This window comes from Triticum dicoccoides, chromosome 3B (genome assembly GCF_002162155.2).
Source record: "Triticum dicoccoides isolate Atlit2015 ecotype Zavitan chromosome 3B, WEW_v2.0, whole genome shotgun sequence".
In the NCBI taxonomy this organism is placed as follows: Eukaryota; Viridiplantae; Streptophyta; class Magnoliopsida; order Poales; family Poaceae; genus Triticum; species Triticum dicoccoides.
Window position 1 is genome coordinate 243,108,532 of NC_041385.1, and position 23,722 is coordinate 243,132,253.

Genomic DNA, 23,722 nt, shown 5'->3' on the forward strand with positions numbered 1-23,722 from the left:
CATGTGGAGAGGAGGTGAGGCAGGCCGAAGGGGGAAGCTGGGCTGGGCCGGCGGCTGGGGAGAGGTCCAGCGGGGCGCGAGGGAGAGGCGATCCACGATCGAGCGCTCGTCCCCGCTCCCGAGCGGGACGAGGACATGGTGGATGCGAGGCTTAACTCCGGCAACGGCTCGAGGCGACGGCGAGGTTCACGAGGTCGGGGACGGGTCGCAGGGGCCCGGATCGGGCGGCTCCCGGCCGGATCCGGTGAAGACGGTGCCGACGGCGAGCTCCATGGCCGGCGGCGGTCATCCAAGGCGGCGGCGGCGGATCCCTGGGGCAGAAAGGGATTAGAGGGAGGAGAAGAGGGAGAGAAGGAGAAGAGCGATGGGGAGGCAGCGACCTGGGTCCGGCGAGGCGGTCGCCGGCGAGCGGCAGCGCTCCGCGAGGTCGCGAAAGGCGGCGACAAGGAGAAGGCGGGGACGGGAGCTCGGGGCGCGGGGCGCTCGGGCAGGGAGCGGGAGGCGGGCGCGGCACAGGAGCGCGGCGGTGGCGCGGACGGACCGGCCGGGCCGGATCTGGGCCTGGAGGGCCCGCGCGGTGGCTGGTGCGCCGGGGACAAGTCGCGGCCTGCGATTGGAGGAGGGCGACGGTTGCAACGGCGCTGGCCGATGAGGGCGCGACAAGTGGCGGAGGTGGGTTCGGCTGGCACGGAATGTGAGGAGGGAGGCGGCTGGAGGTTGGGGAGGGGCTAGGCTTCCCAAAAATGGAAGGAAGGGGTCTATATATAGCAAAAGGGGGCTAGGGTTGGTGGTTTTTGGAGCATTTTCGGGCATTGGATCACGATCAGACGGCTCCGGACGGAGGGGGGGACTAGGTGGGCTGAGTGTCGCTGTGTAGATGGGCTAGGCTTTAAGGAGAGAAGAGATAGCAGCCCGGCACGGGTTTCCGGAGACCAAAAACGTCCGGCGTCTAACCGGCGAAAATGCCGCTATATGTTTAACGGCTGGGCTATCAAACGAGCTCCGAATGCGACGAAACTTGACAGGCGGCCTACCTACACTATAATAAGACCGCACGCCAACTTTCATCCCATTCCGAGAACATTTTTCTCCCGCTCACGAAACAAGGTCTGAGAGGTGCGGCGGGTGCGTGCGAGTGTGTCTGTGCTCAGAACGGACAACGGAGAGAACCGGGGAAACCCAAACGGATGCAAGTTTTGAAAAACATGCAGATGAAATGCATATGATGACATGGCAAAATGCAACACGCAAGCAAAGACATGGCAACAAAGGCGAATAACTGGAATACACCTGGCACATCGGATCCGGGGCGTTACAACGTGGCCTTTTTAAACGTGCCTCAAAATGGATCTCCATTCTTCCTCCTTTAGATTTGTTAATCTGTCAAGCATTATCCCTGATGTCTTTTTCCGCTTGCGCCGTGGTGCTAGTTCAACAACGAATATGGAAAGTGTTAGTGTACATCAAACTGTGAGAGTACATATAAAGGAGCATGCAACTGCAACTTGACTCGGTCAGGTACCGTCTTGGTGTTCATACTCATGAGGTTCATCTGATCTTGCCAAGTCCTGTTGTGTCAGCAGTGCTTCGAAAGTAGTGTTAGGTGTGAAGGCAGCTTGGGAACTGGCCAGTTCCGGAGCAAACAAGCAAGTAACTCGTTGAGATGCTCGTACAGTTGAAGCGGATGCTGGAGCTGGTGGAGCAGGTGATACTGTGTTTGTAGATTTAGCCGGTGGACTTGGACCTTCTACTGCACTATAAGTACCAGCAGAATCTCAACGGAAGATCCTTTTCCCTTTCACCCGACGAGTAACATCACTCCCTACTATATTATTTTCCTTGCTCTTTTTTGACTTTGCCATGTCAAGCCGTACCCACAACACAAAAGAATAAAATCACTCTTCAGAACTCAGTGATGCATGATACAGACAAGCAATACTTTGATGTAAGACAACCGTATGAGGATGGAATATGTAAGAAAAACATGATGGCATGACATATTCACATCTACGATGTGCAAACTAAGCAGAAGGATTTTCAAGAAAATAGAAGTAATGCAAGCTAGACACCATATGAAAGATGCAACCAATATTACTCTGCCAAGTTAAAAGTGTCTTGTCATAAGTGGCAATTCGAAAAATTAGAAGCAGTACAACGTAGAAATCAATGCAAGATGCAACCACTATCAAACTGCCATGTTAAAAGCGTCCAATCATGAGTGACTGATGCGGGATACACAACAACAGTACTTTGATGTAAGAACATGGTATGATAGATAGATGCAGTGTATTCTAGACATAGAAAGCCATGTCATATGCACATGTATAATGTATAAACTCAGCATGTGCAATTTAATCAAAATAGAAGAAATACAGGCTAGACAACATATGCAACATGAAACCAATTATCACACTGTCAACTTAGAGCAAGCACCTGCGATGGTGGAGTACGGGAGATGAACTCATCATGTAGACTTGGGACTTCAACTTCATTAGCAGTAGCAGTGGCAAATCTAGAGAGTCTCTGTTTGCGTCGGTGCGGAGGACCACCAACATCCCCTAAGTTACTCTTTTCCTTCCTATTTTCTGATATTGCCTTATGAAGTCAAAACCACAAGAAGATGAATAAAATTAGCTATGCATAACTGGTTGATGCATGATACAGACGAACACTACTTTGATGTAAGGCAAGCGCGGGATAGGAGGATGGAATATATACAAAAAAAGACAGCATTTCATATTCACACGTACGATAGGAGGATGGAATATGTATGAAAAAACAGTAAGCGGAAGGCATTTCAACAAAATTAGAAGAAATGAAAGCTAGGCACCATGTGAACATGCAACCAATATCACTCTATCAGGTAAAAAGTGTCTCGTCGTAAGTGCCATTTCAAGAAATTAGAAGCAGTACAAGCTAGAAGACAATGCAAGATGCAACCTACATCACAGTCCCAAGTTAAATGTGTCTTATGGGTAAGTGATCGTTGCAGGTATAAGTTGTAAGCTACGCAAATGCAATTCAACATAATCAGAAGCAATACAAACTAGACATCACACGGAAAATGCAACCACATATAACAGTTCCAAGTAAGAGCAAGCACCTGTGATGGTGGAGTAGGGGAGATGTGCTCATCATGTACACGTATGTTCTAGAAACAGGAACACGTGTCATATTCAAAGGCATTATGTGTAAAGTAAGCAGATGCAACTCAAGTTAGAAGCAATACAAGCTAGACATCATACACAACATGCAACACCATATAATAGTGCCAAGTTAGAGCAAGCACCTGTGATGGTGGAGTAGGGGAGATGTGCTCATCATCTACACAGCTACGTTGACTGTCTAGCCTTGTGTTGTCTTGCGAATCTTGTTGGGAGGATGGCGGAGCAGAATCTGTAGAGACCCCATGTTTGACTTTCTCCGAAGGACCACCATCATCCACTGCCAGACTAATTTCGTTCAGCTGTAATGATTTTGCATTGTGAAGTCAAATCGATAAGAAAAAGGAATAAAATTCGCTCTTCAGAACTCATTCATGCATGATACTGACGAACACTACTCGGATGAAAGGCAAACACATGATGCAAGGATGGAATATGTATGAAAACAGGATGGCGTTACATATTCACACCTATGATGTGGTAACTAAGCAGAAGGTATTTCAACAAATTAGAAGCACTGCAAGCTAGACACCATATCAAAGATGCAACCAATATCACTCTGCCAAGTTCAAACTGTATGGCGTTTCAACAAATTTGAAGCAGTACATGCTAGAAATCATATGCAAGACACAACCAATATCACAGTGGCGACTTAAAGGTGCCTTATCATAAGTGACTGATGCGGGATATGCAAGAACAGTAGTCTGGTGTAGAAACAGGAACACATGTCATATTCACAGGCATTATGTGTAAAGTAAGCAGATGCAATTCTACAAAGTTTGAAGCAATACAAGCTAGACATCATACGCAACATGCAACCACATATAATAGTGCCAAGTTAGAGCAAGCACCTGTGATGGTGGAGTAGGGGACAAGTGATCATCATCTACACAGCTATGTTGACTGTCTAGCCTTGCGTTGTCTTGCGAATCTTGTTGGGAGGATGGCGGAGTAGAATCTGTAGAGAACCTCCGTTTCAGTTGCTCGGAAGGACCACCATCATCCAATGCCTTGCCAATTTCCTTCAGCTTTATTAATTTTTCATTGTGAGGTCATACCGACAAGAAAAAGGAATATAATTCGCTCTTCAGAACTCATTCATGCATGATACTGACGAACACTACTCTGATGAAAGGCAAAGTCATGATACGAGGATGGAATATGTACGAGAAAATGGACGGCTTGACATATTCACACCTATGATGTGGTAACTAAGCAGAAGGCACTTCAACAAATTAGAAGCACTACAAACTAGACACCATATGGAAGCCCCAAACAATATCACTCTGCCAAGTTAAAACTGTCTCGTCATAGGTGGCGTTCATCAAACTAGAAGCAATACATGCTAGAAATCATATTCAAGACGCAAACCAATATCACACTACCAACTTAAAGGTGTCTGATTATACGATATGCATCACACAATCTCAGATTCATCCAACCAACACAAAGTACTTCAAAGAGTGCCCCAAAGTTTCTACCGGTGAGTCAAGAAAACGTGTGCCAACCCCTATGCATAGGTTCATGGGCGGAACCCGCAAGTTGGTCACCAAAACATACATCAAGTGGCACGTGATATCCCATTCTCACCACAGATAAACACGGCAAGACATACATCAATTGTTCTCAAATAAAGACTCAATCCAATAAGATAACTTCAAGAGGGAAACTCAATTCGTCACAAGAGAGTAGAGGGGGAGAAACATCATAAGATCCAACTATAATAGCAAAGCTCGCGATACATCAAGATCGTGCCATAGAGAGAACACGAGAGAGAGAGGTCAGACACATAGCTACTGGTACATACCCTCAGCCCCGAGGGTGAACTACTCCCTCCTCGTCATGGAGAGCGCCGGGATGATGAAGATGGCCACCGGTGATGGATTCCCCATCCGGCAGCGTGCGGGAACGGGCTCTCGAGAGGTTTTTCGTGTCTACAGAGGCTTGCGGCGGCGGAACTCCAGATCTATCTTCTTCGTGGATGTTTTTAGGGTACGTGGGACTATATAGGCGAAACAAGTCAGTCGGGAGGTGCTCGAGGGGCCCACGAGACAGGGGGCGGGCGCGCCCCCTATCTCCTGGCCTCCTCGAGGATCTTCTGACGTGAACTCCAAGTCTCCAGGATCATATTCTTCCAAAAATCACGCTGCCGAAGGTTTCATTCCGTTTGGACTCCGTTTGATATTCCTTTTCTTCGAAATACTGAAACAGGCAATAAAACATCAATATGGGTTGGGCCTCTGGTTAATAGGTTAGTCCCAAAAATGATATAAATGTGTAAAATAAAGCCCATAAACATCCAAAAGGGGTAATATAATAGCATGGAACAATCAAAAATTATAGATACGTTGGAGACGTATCAAGCATCCCCAAGCTTAATTCCTGCTCGTCCTCGAGTAGGTAAATGATAAAAAGAGAATTTTTGATGTGGAATGCTATCCAGCATAATTCTCAATGTAATTTTCTTTATTGTGGCATGAATGTTCAGATCCGAATGATACAAAATAAAAGTTCATATTAACATGAAAATGGTGATACTTCAAGCATACTAATCAAAGTAATCATGTCTTCTCAAAATAACATGGCCAAAGAAAGTTATCCCTACAAAATCATATAGTCTGGTTGTTGCTCTATCTTCATCACACAAAGTATTTAATCATGCACAACCCCGATGACAAGCCAAGAAATTGTTTCATACTTTAATAATCTCAAAATCTTTCAACTTTCATGCAATACATGAGCATGAGCCATGGACATAGCACTATATGTGGAATAGAATGGTGGTTGTGGAGAAGACAAAAAAGGAGAAGATAGTCTCACATCAACTAGACATATCAACGGGCTATGGAGATGCCCATTAATAGATATCAATGTGAGTGAGTAGGGATTGTCATGCAACGGAGGCACTAGAGCTATAAATATATGAAAGCTCAACAAAAGAAACTAAGTGGGTGTGCATCCAACTTGCTTACTCACGAAGACCTAGGGCACTTTGAGGAAGCCCATTATTGGAATATACAAGCCAAGTTCTATAATGGAAAATTCCCACTAGTATATGAAAGTGACAACATAGGAGACTCTCTATCATGAAGATCATGGTGCTACTTTGAAGCACAAGTGTGGAAAAAGAGAGAGTAGCATTGTCCCTTCTCTCTTTTTCTCTCATTTTATTTTTTTTTCTTTTTTCTTTTCTTTTTTTCTTTGGCCTTTCTTTTTTTCTTTTTGGCCTTTCTTTTTTTTCTTCTTTTTTTGTAAAGTCCGAAGTTTCATCCCGACTTGTGGGGGAATCATAGTCTCCATCATCCTTTCCTCACTAGGACAATGCTCTAACAATGAAGATCATCACACTTTTATGGATTTACAACTCAAGGCTAGAACAAGATATGACTCTATATGAATGCCTCCGGCGGTGTACCGGGATATGTAATGAATCAAGAGCGACATGTATGAAAATTATGAAAGTGGCCTTGCCACAAATACGATGTCAACTACATGATCATGCAAAAAGTAATATGACAAAAGTAATGCGTGTCATATGAACGGAACGGTGGAAAGTTGCATGGCAATATATCTCGGAATAGCTACGGAAATGCCATAATAGGTAGGTATGGTGGCGGTTTTGAGGAAGGTATATGGTGGGTGTATGGTACCGGTGAAAGTTGCACGGCACAAGAGAGGCTAGCAATGGTGGAAGGGTGAGGTGCGTATAATCCATGGACTCAACATTAGTCAAAAGAACTCATGTACTTGTTGCAAAAATCTAGAAGTCATCAAAAATCAAAGTGCTACGCGCATGCTCCTAGGGGGATAGATTGGTAGGAAAAGACCATCGCTCGTCCCCGACCGCCACTCATAAGGAAGACAATCAATAAATAAAATTGTGCTCCAACTTCATCACAAAGCGGTTCACCATACGTGCATGCTACAGGAATCACAACCCTTAACACAAGTATTTTTCATAATCACCTCAACTAGCATGACTTTAGTATCATTACTTCCATATCTCAAAACAATTATCAAGCATCAAATTGATCATAGCATCCAATTCTTTTCTATGATAGTTTTTATTATACCCAACTTGGATGCTCATCATTCTAGGACCAAATTTGTAACCAAAGCAAATACCATGCTGTTATAAAAGACTCTCAAAAAGATATAAGTGAAGCATGAGAGACTAGCAGTTTCTACAAAATATAACCACCGCCGTGCTCTAAAAGATATAAGTGAAGCACTAGAGCAAAAGACAAACTACTCCGAAAGATATAAGTGAAGATCAATGAGTAGCTAAATAATTATGTAACTATGTGAAGACTCTCTCTCATTAAAGAAATTCATATCTTGGTATTCTATTAAAACAGCAAGCAAAGCAAAATGAAATGACATTGCAAGGATAGCACAACTCATGTGAAGAAGCAAAAACTTAGGCTCAACCGATACTAACCGATAGTTATTGAAGAAGAAAGGTGGGATGCCTACCGGGGCATCCCCAAGCTTAGATGCTTGAGACTTATTGGAATATTATCTTGGGGTGCCTTGGGAATCCCCAAGCTTGAACTTTTGTGTCTCCTTAATTCCTCTCATATCATGGTTTCTCTTTTTATCAAAAGCTTCATCCACACCAAACTCAACAAGAACTCGTGAGATAGGTTAGTATAAACCAATGCAAAACCTTATCATTTTCTACTGTAAAAAATCACTAAAATTATTATTCAACATTGCATACTAAATGCCTCTGCATAATTAATACTCTATCCTCAAATAGAATCATTAAACAAGCAACCATATGCAAACAATGCAAACATAACAGCAATCTGCCAAAATAGTACAATCTGTAAAGAATGCAAGATTCATCATACTTCACTAACTCCAAAAATTATGAAATAAAATTCCCACTGTAATAAATTTATCAGATCTAATTATTCAAAAGGTTTCAACATTATACTATTCTCTGACTTTTCTAGGGAATTTTTGCAACAGCGGTAAACTTTCTGTTTTCAAACAGCAACATGTATACTAGCAGAATAGGCATGGCAAAGGCTATCCTTGACATTTTTATTGAAACTAAAGATGCAAAACACTATTCTAAATAACAGCAAGCAAATACTAACAAAAGAAAATGATGCTCCAAGCAAAACACATATCATGTGGCGAATAAACATATAGCTCCAAGTAAAGTTACCGATGAACGAAGACGAAAGAGGGAATGCCATCCGGGGCATCCCCAAGCTTAGGCTCTTGGTTGTCCTTTAATATTATCTTAGGGTGCCTTGGGCATCCCCAAGCTTAGGATCTTGCCACTCCTTATTCCATAGTCCATCAAATCTTTACCCAAAACTTGAAAACTCCACAACACAAAACTCAACAGAAAACTCGTAAGCTCTGTTAGTATAAGAAAACAAAACCACCACATAAGGTACTGTAATGAACTCATTATTTATTTATTCTGGTGTTAAACCTACTCTATTCCAAGTTCTCTATGGTTCACACCACTTAATACTAGCCATAGATGCATCAAAATAAGCAAACAACACACGAAAGGCAGAATCTGTCAAAAACAGAATAGTCTGTAGTAATCTGTATCAAACGTATACTTCTGGAACTCCAAAAATCCTACCAAATTAGGAAGTCCTAAGCAATTCGTGTACCAATCCAGAGCAAGAAGAATCAGATCAGAAGCACGTTTATGTGAATTAACAAAACTAATATACTGGGTGCAAAAGTTTCTGATTTTCAGCAGGATCAACACAACTATCACTGTAAGCTATCCTAAAGGTCTTACTTGGCACTTTATTGAAACAAAAGCTATAAAACATGATTACTACAGTACCATAATCATGTGGACACACAAAAATAGTAAGGATAAATATTGGGTTGTCTCCCAACAAGCGTTTTTCTTTAATGCATTTCTAGCTAGGCATGATAATGACAATGATGCTCACGTAAAAGATAAGAACTGAAACATAACGGGAGCATCATGAAGCATATGACTAGGACATTTAAGTCTAACCCACTCCCTATGCATAGGGATTTTGTGAGCAAACAACTTATGGGAACAATAATCAACTAGCATAGGAAGGCAAAACAAGCATAGCTTCAAGATTTTCAACACATAGAGAGGAAACTTGACATTATTGCAATTCCTACAAGCATATGTTCCTCCCTCATAATAATTTTCATTAACATCATGAATGAATTAAAAAATATAACCAGCACCTAAATCATTCCTTTCATGATCTACAAGCATAGAAAATTTACTACTCTCCACATAAGCAAAATTCTTCTCATTCGGAATAGTGGGAGTATCATAAGAGACTTGAACACTAAAAATTGTTTCCACATTAAAAGAGTAATGTTCAGAAAAAGGGTAATCATAATCATGACAAGATTTGTAAATATAATCATCACTACTTTTTATAGCATAAGTTTCATCACAATAATCATCATAAGTAGCAACTTCGTTCTCATCATAATCGATTGAAACCTCTCCCAAGATAGTGGAATCACTAAATAAAGTTGACACTCTTCCAAATCCACTTTCGTATTCATGACAATAAAATTCAACATCCTCCAAAATAGTGGGATCACTACTTCCTAAAGTTGACACTCTTCCAAACCCACTTTCATCAATATAATCATCATAGGTAGGAGGCAAGCTATCATCATAACAACTTTGCATATTAAAACTTGGGATGCTAAAAATATCATCTTCATTAAACAGAGCATCCCCAAGCTTGGGACAAGCATTAATTTCAGCAAATATATTCTCAAATATGTCATCCTCATCAAACATAGCTTCCCCAAGCTTGGGCCTTTTCATATCATAAGCATAATCACTCTCATCATTAATAGTATAGATAGCACAAATAGTATAGCAATTATCATCATCACAATGAGTAGTAGGAGCAACATCATTTGGGAGGGATACCTTTTTACCTTTGTTGCCCCTTATTTTCCTTTTCTTTTTCACATTATGTGTGGTTTCAACCTTCCTCTTTGAGCTCCTTATTGACGAGATTGGTTGAATAGAAAGCTCCTCCTCGTTACCTGATTCATCATAAGAAATAATAGGAGGAGATTGGGAAGTCTCTTCCCTTTCATTAGTATTCTCTTCATCTTCTATTTGCTTCCTTTTCTTTAGGTAATTGGAAATATAAGGATTTTCAATGCAATTCACCGCATAAAACATAAAAATCTTTTCTAGATCAATATCAAGGAAATGCTCAAGATTAAATTCTGGAATATGCTTAGTTAAACGTTTCAACTCTTCATAACCCAAAAGCAAACTAAGTTCATTATAATGTGCAAGGGAGATCAAATCATCACAATTTTTGGAAACGATTCGATCATGAAACAATTTGCATCGGAGATGTAAATGACCACGTTCATTGCAAAGTTCACAAGTACGGCAAAGGAAATTTAAATTTTCAGCACTCACATTTAGCCTTTCTTGCAACCATTTAGTTTCTAAATGCTTATGCATCTTGCAATATATATCTTCTCTGTTTGGTGTGTTCATGCAAACATGCACTCCACAAAAGTTGACATGCTTATAAGAGATATTTTCATCATGACTAGAGCAATCGTCATTAGTACTATGGATATTCAAGGAGTTCATACTAACAACATTGCAATCATGCTCATCATTCAAAGATTTAGTACCAAGCATTTTAATGAATTCCTCTTCTAGCACTTGAGCACAATTTTCCTTTCCATCAAAATCACGAAAGATATTAAAAAGACGAAGCGTATGAGACAAACTTAACTCCATTTTTTGGTAGTTTTCTTTTATAAACTAAACTAGTGATAAAACAAGAAACAAAAAGATTTAATTGCAAGATCTAAAGATATACCTTCAAGCACTCACCTCCCCGGCAACGGCGCCAGAAAAGAGCTTAGTTGACGGGGTGTGAGTACCGCTTACCTAGCCTCCCCGGCAACGGCGCCAGAAAAGAGCCTGATGTCTACTACACAACCTTCTTTTGTAGACGTTGTTGGGCCTGCAAGTGCACAAGTTTGTAGGAGAGTAGCAAATTTCCCTCAAGTGGATGACCTAAGGTTTATCAACCCGTGGGAGGCGTAGGATGAAGATGGTTTCTCTCAAGCAACCCTGCAACCAAATAACAAAGAGTCTCTTGTGTCCCCAACACACCCAATACAATGGTAAATTGTATAGGTGCACTAGTTCGGCGAAGAGATGGTGATACAAGTGCAATATGGAAGGTAGATAAAGGTTTTTGTAATCTGAAAATATAAAAACAGCAAGGTAACTAATGATAAAAGTGAGCGTAAACGGTATTGCAATGATAGGAAACAAGGCATAGGGTTCATACTTTCACTAGTGCAAGTTCTCTCGACAATAATAACATAGATAGATCATATAACAATCCCTCAACATGCAACAAAGAGTCACTCCAAAGCCACTAATAGAGGAGAACAAACGTAGAGATTATGATAAGGTACGAAACCACCTCAAAGTTATTCTTTCGGATCAATCTATTCAAGAGTTCGTACTAGAATAACACCTTAAGACACAAATCGGCCAAAACCCTAATGTCATCTAGATACTCCATTGTCACCGCAAGTATCCGTGGGCATGATTATACGATATGCATCACACAATCTCAGATTCATCCAACCAACACAAAGTACTTCAAAGAGTGCCCCAAAGTTTCTACCGGAGAGTCAAGAAAACGTGTGCCAATCCCTATGCATAGGTTCATGGGCGGAACCCACAAGTTGGTCACCAAAACATACATCAAGTGGCACGTGATATCCCATTGTCACCACAGATAAACACGGCAAGACATACATCAAGTTTCTCAAATAAAGACTCAATCCAATAAGATAACTTCAAGAGAGAAACTCAATTCATCACAAGAGAGTAGAGGGGGAGAAACATCATAAGATCCAACTATAATAGCAAAGCTCGCGATATATCAAGATCGTGCCATAGAGAGAACACGAGAGAGAGAGATCAAACACATAGCTACTAGTACATACCCTCAGCCCCGAGGGTGAACTACTCCCTCCTCGTCATGGAGAGCGCCGGGATGATGAAGATGGCCACCGGTGATGGATTCCCCCTCCGGCAGGGTGCTGGAACGGGCTCCCGAGAGGTTTTTGGTGGCTACAGAGGCTTACGGCGGTGGAACTCCCGATCTATCTTCTTCGTGGATGTTTTTAGGGTAAGTGGGACTATATAGGCGAAAGAAGTCGGTCGGGAGGTGCTCGAGGGGCCCACGAGACAGGGGGCGTGCCCCCTCATCTCCTGGCCTCCTCGAGGATCTTCTGACGTGAACTCCAAGTCTCCAGGATCATATTCTTACAAAAAATCACGCTGCCGAAGGTTTCATTCCGTGTGGACTCCGTTTGATATTCCTTTTCTTCGAAATACTGAAACAGGCAATAAAACAGCAATATAGGCTAGGCCTCCGGTTAATAGGTTAGTCCAAAAAATGATATAAATGTGTAAAATAAAGCCCATAAACATCCAAAAGGGGTAATATAATAGCATAGAACAATCAAAAATTATAGATACGTTGGAGACGTATCAGTGTCCCATCATAAGTGACTGATGCAGGATACACAAGAAGAGTAGTTTCATGTAAGAACATGGTGTGATAGTGTGACGCCCTCGATTCAATCGTACACTAATCATGCACGCAAATGTGTACGATCAAGATCAAGGACTCACGGGAAGATATCACAACACAACTCTAGACACAAATTAAAATAATACAAGCGTTATATTACAAGCCAGGGGCCTCAAGGGCTCGAATACATAAGCTCGAAAACACAAGAGTCAGCGGAAGCAACAATATCTGAGTACAGACATGAGTTAAACAAGTTTGCCTTAAGAAGGCCAGCACAAAAGCATCTACGATCGAAAACGCAAGGCCTCCTGCCTGGGAGCCTCCTAACTACTCCTGGTCATCGACGGTCTCCGCCACGTGGTAGTAGGCGCCCTCGGGGTAGTAGCAGTCGTCAAAGGTGGCATCTGGCTCCTGGACTCCGTCACCTGGTGGCGTCATCCGAGAAGAATGGAAAAGGGGAAAAGGAGGGAGCAAAGCAACCGTGAGTACTCATCCAAAGTACTCGCAAGCAAGGATCTACACTACAGATGCAACATTATCAAAGGAAGGCTGTATATGTGGACAGGGCTGCAGAAATGCCAGAATAGAGAGAAGGCCTAGTCCTATCGAAGACTAGCATCTTCTGGAAACCACCATCTTGCAGCAACAGGAGGGAGTAGAGTAGCATAAAGTAAAGTAGTAGTAGTGTTATCAACCTCGGCCAGAGATCCTTTCTCGACTCCCTGCGAGAAAGCAATCCCAGAGCCATACTATCCAATTGTCATCACAATCCAATTCTCATCACCATCCAATTCTCATCACAAGTATCCAGTTCTAGTTGTATCGATCGGGATACAACTTCAAGTGTCCGTTACCGTAGGACAGGCTATCGATAGATGTTTTCTTCCCTGCAGGGGTGCACCAACTTACCCACCACGCTTGATTAACTTCGGCCAGACACACTTTCCTGGGTCATGCCCGGCCTCGGCCAAACAATACGCCGCAACCCGACCTAGGCTTAATAGAGAGGTCAGCACGCCGAACTAAACCTATGCCCCCAGGGGTCATGGGCCATCTCCCCGGGAACTCCTGCACGTTGCGAACGCGGCCGGTGAGCAAACCTAGCTACCTCCCTAAAAAGGCAGGTGCTTACCAGTCCAACCCGGCGCGCGCCGCTCAGTCACTGACGTCTATTAAGATTCGGCTGATGCATACGACGCAGAACGCCCATACTATGCCCATGTGATGGTTAGTGCTATCAGGCCAGAGGCCCCTCGGATCAAATATCCAAATCGTAGTGGATTAGGAACACGCGGTAACAAGCAGAGACTCACGAAAGATGTGACCCCGTTGCCCCGTCTCGAGGACTTGCGGCAAGGGCTAAGAATGCCCGGCCACGCCTCGTAATTATCTCTCGGGCACCTTCCAGGTCAACCCGACTCCACATCACTCGCAATCGCGCGGGTACCCCTCAGGGTCGACCCGTCTTTAGTAACATGGTTTAGTGTAAAGTCATAGTAATCGTAGTATCTGTGTGTCTAAACATCAAGGGGAAAACCCGAGGAATCACCCCCGGTGAGCTCTACTCGATGTAATCATCAAGGTGAACGTAAGAGGGACCACCCTCGAGGTTCACACTTGAGGGGTTGCACGACAGAGTCGTATCGGAAGTGGTTAAAGAGGAAGTCACCCTCGATGACCACGACCGAATAGCTACACTCCAGGGTTAACATCAGAAGTGTTGTAGAGGTCTCACCCTCGGCACTCGATAGTAACCCAGCAGTGTCGAGCAACTAAGGGGAAAGTGATGTGAGGTGCCGGGGCCTGGTCTTCGATCCCGTTGATCGGGTCTTTAATGATGAAGCAAGGGTAACAGGGACAAGGTGGGGGTCACTGATGGATCACTAACCAACCTATACTAAGCAGTTTAGGATAAGGAGGTAAGGTACAACAGCAGATACAAAAGCAGGCTATGCATCAGAATAGGAGCAAACAATAATAATAGCAAAATCTAATGCAAGCATGAGAGATGGAATGGAAGATATCGGGATGATCAAAGGGGGGGGGCTTGCCTGGTTGCTCCGGCAAGGACGGGTCGTCGTCGACATAGTCGATCACAGGGGCATCATCGATCTCAGGGTCTACCGGAGAAAAGAGGGGGAAGAAACAGTAAATATAAAGCAATCATAGCATCACAAAGCGTAACATGGGAATATGATGTGCCGGGTGAGACCTAACGCATGGCTACACGATATAGGTGAAGGGGGAATTCAACCGGGAATGTATTCCCGGTTCCGGACCTGTGTCAGACAGATGACCGGAGGGAGAATGTTCCATGTTTAGCATGCTAGAGGCATGTGACAGATGAACGGACCGCGTATTCGGACTCATTGGATTTTTCTGAGCAACTTTCATGTAGAAAACATTTTCATCCGAGTTACGGTTTATTTTCTATGAATTTTCTAAGTTCTAAACATATTCTGAAATTTTTATATTTAGTTTAATCCGAATTGACCAAGTCAATTTGACTAGTCAAAAGGGCAGGTGTGGCCCACATGTCATAGACTATTTACCTAAACAAATAAATAAATCTAACTTATTTAATGGGGTCTACATGTCATCTACTACTAGATTAACTTAGCACTAAACTAGTAGTACTTCTAACTAAGCCTAGACTAATTAAATAAGGGCCGGCCGTGGCACAGCCGTGCACACACACGAACACACACTCACGGCCATGGCAACCAGCAACAGCAGCGGCATGAGCAGTACATATAGCAGCAACAGCAGTAAGCATTTAGCAACAGCAAGCAGCAGTGTTACAAGGAGTAGGGAGCAGACGCAGCTGCGGCCAAGTAGCGGCAGCAGCAGAATGCATCAAGAGCAGCGAGCGGGAGCAGCAAAAGGAGCAGCACGAGCAGCAGTCAGCACGGGCGTGCGTGAGCGGCAACGGGCGGACTGGCAGGGGCGCGCCGGGCGCGGCTGGGCACACGAGGGCAGGCGCGGGGCGCGCGGGACTGGACACGGGCAGTCATACGCGTGCGGGTGAGCGCGGAGCTCAGGCCATGGCGGCCTCAACGGGAGCAAGCGGCCACGACGGTGGAACGGCGACCTACGGCGACCAAATCGAGGGGCAAAATAGGGGGGAATGGGGAGAGTAGCTCACGGGGGGAGCGGAGGACGCGGCCGGCGTGGCGGAGGAGCTCCGGTGAGGTAGATCGGGCGCGGGGCAATGGCGGTCGTAGGCGAGGAAGAAACGTCGATCCCGGCGATGTAGTGCTTCCCCGCTCGAACCGGTAACACTAGTCGAAGGAGACGTCCACGGCGCAGCTCCGGACATCTTTTCAGGCGCCGGGGAAGTTGGTGGCCGCGACGATGACTACGACCATAGCCACGGCAGCTCGGTTGCGGGCTGTGGGGAAGGGGAGGAACCGAGGGGGAGAGGGGCAAGTGGGTTAGGGTTTGCCAGGGGGCGCTTGGGGTGCTTATCTTCGCGGGGCACCGCCGGATGGCCGGCGTGTGGCTGGAGGGGCGACCATAGCCGCGGGATGGCCGCCACGCCCTTCCCCTATCCTGTAGCGTGAGGAGGGAGAGGAGTTGAGGTGGGCCGCTGGTGCTCTATGGCCTCCAAGGCCTAGATGCACATTAGTTAGTTAGGCCCTTTTACTGATTTTATTTTTCTGTTTTTTTATAATTTCCTCACCATTTTATATTTAAAGCAAAACGCAATTGAATTTTCCTGACAATGAAATTTGGCACATAATTATTAGTCAAAAATTTGGAGAGGCCCACAAAGTTTGAGGTCAAAAGAAATTGTTTAAAATATTTGTTTATTTTGAAAAGGTTATTCTATTTGCTGCTGGACCAGTTATTATTTTCCTAGGAATTTATTTGTGAGCCAAATGAAGTTGGTTTCAACATGAAGATGATCAGGGGAATTTATAGAATTATTCGAACATTTTAGTTTCTCCGACTGAAGAATTAATAATTTCACTTGCAATTTAAATATGAATTTGACTTCGATTTTGGACAATGGAAATTTGCATATTAATCATGATGACCTGGCCACCATTTAGGGGAAGATTATTGTAGCATGGTTCTTGGGGTGTTACAAATCTCCTTCACTACAAGAAATCTCGTCCCGAGATTTAAGTGGGGAAGTAAAGAGTAACTCCGGGAGAACCGACCCTTATAGGGTTAATTATTTGGTGAACAATTCAGGGAATGAGGCAGAGGTATCTCTCGAGTTGAAACTTAATAAAACATCGAGAGCAAAGTATGAAGGTACATTAGGAAGTTTCAACTGAATGGACAAACGATTGATACCTAAACAGAGTGAGAGAAAGGGGTTCAGAGCATCGGGAATAGATCATCTCTTGGAAGGTGGCTCGTGATAACACACAAAGCCAAGAGCATAAGACACTTCAGCATCAAGGTTGTACAGGAGAGTCAGGCTTCGATCCTGTGGAACTGTGGGTTATGGGCCCACCATGTGGGTTAAAAGTAGAAAGAGCGGTGACATTTTACACGGTTATGGTAGCAAGCTATGTCGGAGGATAGTCTGTCAGTTATGTTGGCAACCACGTTGGTACCAAGGGCGAGGGACGAAGAGAACCATATTCCTGCTCGTTGAACGAGGCGGACCAATCGGCAAGGTTCGCGTCCATCGGTGGTTACCGGAATGTCATCAACAATAGTAACAGGGTTTTACTGCCAAATTGTACACCAAGGTGTTTACATAAGCAGGGAGCTATTACTGCTTAGATCTCATAATTCATAAGAAAGGTTAAACAAAACAGTGGAAAGGAAAAGGTGATCATTAGATTAACCAGAACATTGGAAAGGGAAATGTGTTTAAACCCAAATATCAGGTGTATATCTTTTCCCAAGGACAAGAAGAGTATGGTATACATGACAGGATAGTAAGTATAACCATTTAGGTAAGGGGAGAGGAAATTTATGACGTTACCCATACAACAATGTTTCGATAATTGATCAAGAAACATTTAGCACTGCGCTCCCAATGTTCTTGTTGATGAACGGGGTACCACAGACATGCTTCGGGATAGCATTGACATGGTCATCAGGTAATGGTCAAACTTTGGTTACATAAAGGATTCACTGGAGACAACTTATAAAATAAGTTATATAATTTCAGCAAGGAAAAGAAGAGGATGTGGCCTATGGGTGCAGCAGCAATCCATCAACATGTCAAAAAGGATGTATTTCCAAAATTATGTGAACAAGTCTGTGTTGTAAGGAAGCAAGGATGTTGTCGATGGTAACTCAAATTACCAAGGGACGAGGATGGTACTTATCATCATGAATTCGATTGATATCCTGGAATAGCTCAGAATGTTGATGATGATCGGCACATTTGTCGAGAGATTTCATGAGGATGCCATCGAGCAGCAACGACATCAAGCAAAAGGAATGATGAAGCGAAGGCTATTGGAACCACAGATACGACACAAGCTTGGATTCATGCTTGTTGTCCAAGGTGGAATGATAAAATGAGGAAGATCGACGTAAGCTTCGCTCATCGTCGAAAGTTGCTCCGGGCATAAGGACCAGGTAGCATAGTTAAAAGTTGACACGATAAAAATATAGCCGATCAGGCTAGGAATGATGTGATGGAGTATCCAACTCCCCAGCAACCAAGTACTAGGAGTGTTGAATCACTGAGCGGAACCGATTCATTGTTCGGTGGTCTCGGTTGAAGACAACCCAGAACCCATGAAGTGACTATGACAGGGTAAGGTAGTACTTCATCAAAAGTTCATTAGATGTAGTGCAATGCATGATATCCTCGAGATACTAGAGGGTAATACTCGAAGATAGGGCATAATAGAGTTTGGACATGTGTATTCATCTGCAGAAGACAAGTACTTTAACTAGTCTGAGAAATGGAATCAAAGGGAACAATCATGGTCAGAACCACGGTTGCAAAGGACCAAACATAGATACCAGATGAACTTATAACAAGGGGATTATTATTATCATAAGAAGCTTCCATGATAAGTTCCACATCGGGTCCATGGGCATGAACACAAAGTTCAAGGTCGACTCCCACTTCTTCAATGCATAACCTTTCATTCACTTCTCGCTTTTGATGAAGCTGTAGTGTTAAAAATTTATCTGGTGAAGCACCAGAAGAGTATGACTTGCATAACTTTCGAGTTCACACGGATTAGAAAAAGCATAGGTTCAACCCATCGGGACATCTTAGGAATCTACACCGCAGTCTTCAGGAGTAAATAACAAAAACTCGAATGTAAGGAGAGGATACAATTTGCCAAAGGCATCATGTATAAGGGGAAGAACTCTCGAGGTTTTTGAATGCGATGGACACTGTCGGATACAATCCAACAATGGATCTGGCGGTTCATGACGGAGTTGATGTGAGTATCAGTATCCAACCAGAAGAAGAAGAAATGCAAGGGCATCGGTTTATGTAAACATCTGAATAATTTGATGCTTAAATACAAAGAAATTGGATTTCTAGATCGGTGTATCAGATCAGATGCTCCGATCGAAGATGGATAGGTTGAACAGACTTAGAGGCACACCGATCGAATCTTCATTGGGCAAGAACCAGCTCATATCCGGAATGATGTCTGAGCCGGAAAGGAAAATCCTATGGATCAATTGATGATTGTGAGTAGTCGCACATACATTGAATCCGTAGGAACAGAATGACAATCACAAAGGATTTTAATATATATCGCTAGACATATGGAATTAACCATAATACAAGCAGGCGATAGGGATCAAAAGTAAAAGGCCGCGGAGGATTTTTGGGAGATCAGATAGCATTTCAAAGTATTTTGGAAAGCACATGAACAACTGGGGAGGAACGGACCCCGGGTAAGTGAATTATCCATAGTGCGAAAAGAAGCTGCAAAGCATAAGACACAAAGGATTCTCGGAACAACGGAGAGTGTTAGGGGTAACTTGTAACAACAAGAGCAACTAGGGATGAAGGTACAAACGGCAAGGATGGTATCCATGGGGACTTATCGGTGGTCAGGAACTGCAAAGCAGTGGGCACAGGGTCTCGGGAAACATCGAGGAGTATCCGCAGAATCTTCTGGCGAAGCAAGCGATCATCGGTAATGTCGGGGCTCTCCGGGAGGAAGTGGTTACGAGAACCTAATGTCAGAGTTAGTAAAATGTTTAACCCGAATAGAAGAGAGATCAGAATCCCCGAGTATAGACGAGGAGTAAAAGATCCTAATACCACCCAATAGCGACGTGGGCCCGTAAGACACACAACCAATGTTAGTAAAAGTTTTTCAGTGACTAGACTCAACTTCGGCCAAGGAGTTGGAAAGGGGGCTACCTACAGGCAGTCGGCTCTGATACCAACTTGTGACGCCATCGATTCAATCGTACACTAATCATACATGCAAATGTGTACGATCAAGATCAAGGACTCACGGGAAGATATCACAACACAACTCTAGACACAAATTAAAATAATACAAGCTTTATATTACAAGCCAGGGGCCTCAAGGGCTCGAATACATAAGCTCGAAAAGACAAGAGTCAGCGGAAGCAACAATATCTGAGTACAGACATGAGTTAAACAAGTTTGCCTTAAGAAGGCCAGCACAAAAGCATCTACGATCGAAAAGGCAAGGCCTCCTGCCTGGGAGCCTCCTAACTACTCCTGGTCATCGACGGTCTCCGCCACGTGGTAGTAGGCGCCCTCGGGGTTAACATCAGAAGTGTTGTAGAGGTCTCACCCTCGGCACTCGATAGTAACCCAGCAGTGTCGAGCAACTAAGGGGAAAGTGATGTGAGGTGCCGGGGCCTGGTCTTCGATCCCGTTGATCGGGTCTTCAATGATGAAGCAGGGGCAACAGGGACAAGGTGGGGGTCACTGATGGATCACTAACCAACCTATACTAAGCAGTTTAGCATAAACAGGTAAGGTACAACAGCAGATACAAAAGCAAGCTATGCATCAGAATAGGAGCAAACAATAATAGTAGCAAAATCTAATGCAAGCATGAGAGATGGAATGGGCGATATCAGGATGATCAAAGGGGGGGGGGCTTGCCTGGTTGCTCCGGCAAGGACGGGTCGTCGTCGACGTAGTCGATCACAGGGGCAGCATCGGTCTCGGGGTCTACCGGAGAAAAGAGGGGGAAGAAACAGTAAATATAAAGCTATCATAGCATCACAAAGCGTAACATGGCAATATGATGTGCCGGGTGAGACCTAACGCATGGCTACACGATATAGGTGAAGGGGGGATTCAACCGGGAATGTATTCCCGGTTCCGGACCTGTGTTAGACAGATGACCGGAAGGAGAATGTTCCATGTTCAGCATGCTAGAGGCATGTGACAGATGAACGGACCGCGTATTCGTACTCATTGGATTTTTCTGAGCAACTTTCATGTAGAAAACATTTTCATCCGAGTTACAGTTTATTTTCTATGATTTTTCTAAGTTCTAAACATATTCTGAAATTTTTATATTTAGTTTAATCCGAATTGACCAAGTCAATTTGACTAGTCAAAAGGGCAGGTGTGGCCCACATGTCATAGACTATTTACAAATAAATAAATCTAACTTATTTAATGGGGTCTACATGTCATCTACTACTAGATTAACTTAGCACTAAACTAGTAGTACTTCTAACTAAGCCTAGACTAATTAAATAAGGGCCGGCCGTGGCACCGCCGTGCACACACACGAACACACACTCACGGCCATGGCAACCAGCAACAGCAGCGGCATGAGCAGTACATATAGCAGCAATAGCAGTAGGCATTTAGCAACAGCAAGTAGCAGCGTTACAAGGAGTAGGGAGCAGACGCAGCTGCGGCCAAGTAGCGGCAGCAGCAGAATGCATCAAGAGCAGCGAGCGGGAGCAGCAAAAGGAGCAGCAACAGAGCAGCACGAGCAGCAGTCAGCACGGGCGCGCGTGAGCGGCAACGGGCGGACGGGCAGGGGCGCGCCGGGCGCGGCTGGGCACCGAGGGCGGGCGCGGGGCGCGCGGGACTGGACACGGGCAGTCATACGCGTGCGGGTGAGCGCGGAGCTCAGACCATGGCGGCCTCAACAGGAGCAAGCGGCCACGACGGTGGAACGGCGACCTACGGCGACCAAATCGAGGGGCAAAATAGGGGGGAATGGGGAGAGGAGCTCACGGGGGGAGCGGAGGACGCGGCTGGCGTGGCGGAGGAGCTCCGGTGAGGTAGATCGGGCGCGGGGCAGTGGCGGTCGTAGGCGAGGAAGACGCGTCGATCCCGGCGATGTAGTGCTTCCCCGCTCGAACCGGTAACACTAGTCGAAGGAGACGTCCACGGCGCAGCTCCGGACATCTTTTCAGGCGCCGGGGAAGTCGGTGGCCGCGACGACGACCACGACCATAGCCACGGCAGCTCGGTTGGGGGCTGTGGGGAAGGGGAGGAACCGAGGGGTAGAGGGGCAAGTGGGTTAGGGTTTGCCAGGGGGGCGCTTGGGGTCCTTATCTTCGCGGGGCACCGCCGGATGGCCGGCGTTTGGCTGGAGGGGCGACCATAGCCGCGGGATGGCCGCCACGCCCTCCCCCTGTATCCTGTAGCGTGAGGAGGGAGAGGAGTTGAGGTGGGCCGCTGGTGCTCTATGGCCTCCAGGGCCCAGATGCACATTAGTTAGTTAAGCCGTTTTACTGATTTTATTTTTCTGTTTTTTTATAATTTCGTCACCGTTTTATATTTAAAGCATAACGCAATTGAATTTTCCTGACAAAGAAATTTGGCACATAATTATTAGTAAAAAATTTGGAGAGGCCCACAAAGTTTGAGGTCAAATGAAATTGTTTAAAATATTTGTTTATTTTGAAAAGGTTATTCTATTTGCTGATGGACCCGTTATTATTTTCCTAGGAATTTATTTGTGAGCCAAATGAAGTTGGTTTCAACATGAAGATGATCGGGGGAATTTATAGAATTATTCGAACATTTTAGTTTCTCCGAATGAAGAATTAATAATTTCACTTGCAATTTAAATATGAATTTGACTTCGATTTTGGACAATGGTAATTTTCATAGTAATCATGATGACCCGGCCACCATTTAGGGGAAGATTACTGTAGCATGGTTCTTGGGGTGTTACAGATAGACAGATATAGTATGTACCAAAAACAGGAAAGCGTGTCATATTCACATGTATCATGTGTAAGCTAAGCAGATGCTGTTTACACTAATTAGGAGCAATACGAGCTAGACACCATATGCAACATGCAACCAGATATCACACTGCGAAGTTAGAGCAAGCACCTTGGATGGTGGAGTAGGGGAGCGGAGACTTGGACCTTGTAATGCACTATCAGTACAAGGAGAATCGGTACAGATGTCCCATTTACGTTGCTGCAGAGGACCACCATCATCGCCTTCCTTACTCTTTTCCTTCCTCATTCTTGATTTTGCCTTGTCAAGTCAAACCCACAAGAAAAAGGAATAAAATTTGCTCTTCAGAACTCATTGATGCATGATACTGACGAACACTACTTTCATGTAAGGCAGCCGCATGATAGGAGGATGGAATATGTATGAAAAACAGGACAGTGTGACATATTGACATGTATGATGTATAAAGTGTAAACTAAGCACAAGGTGCTTGAACTTGTTAGAATCAATGCAAGCTAGAAACCATATGAAAGATGAAACCAATATCACTCTACCAAATTAAAAGGGTGTCCTAATAAATGTATTTGACCAAATTAGAAGCAATACATGGCAACAGGCTAGAAATAATATGCAATATGCAACGAATAAAGGTGACCCATCGTAAGTGATTGATGCAAGATACATAAGAGAGGTAGTTTCGTGTAAGAACAAGGTTAACACATAGATGTAGTGTGTACCAAAAATAGGAAGGCTTGTCATATTCACAGGTATAGTGTGTAAACTAAGCAAATGCAATTTACCCTAATTAGAAGCATTACAAGCTAGACACCGTATGCAACATGCAACCACATATCACACTG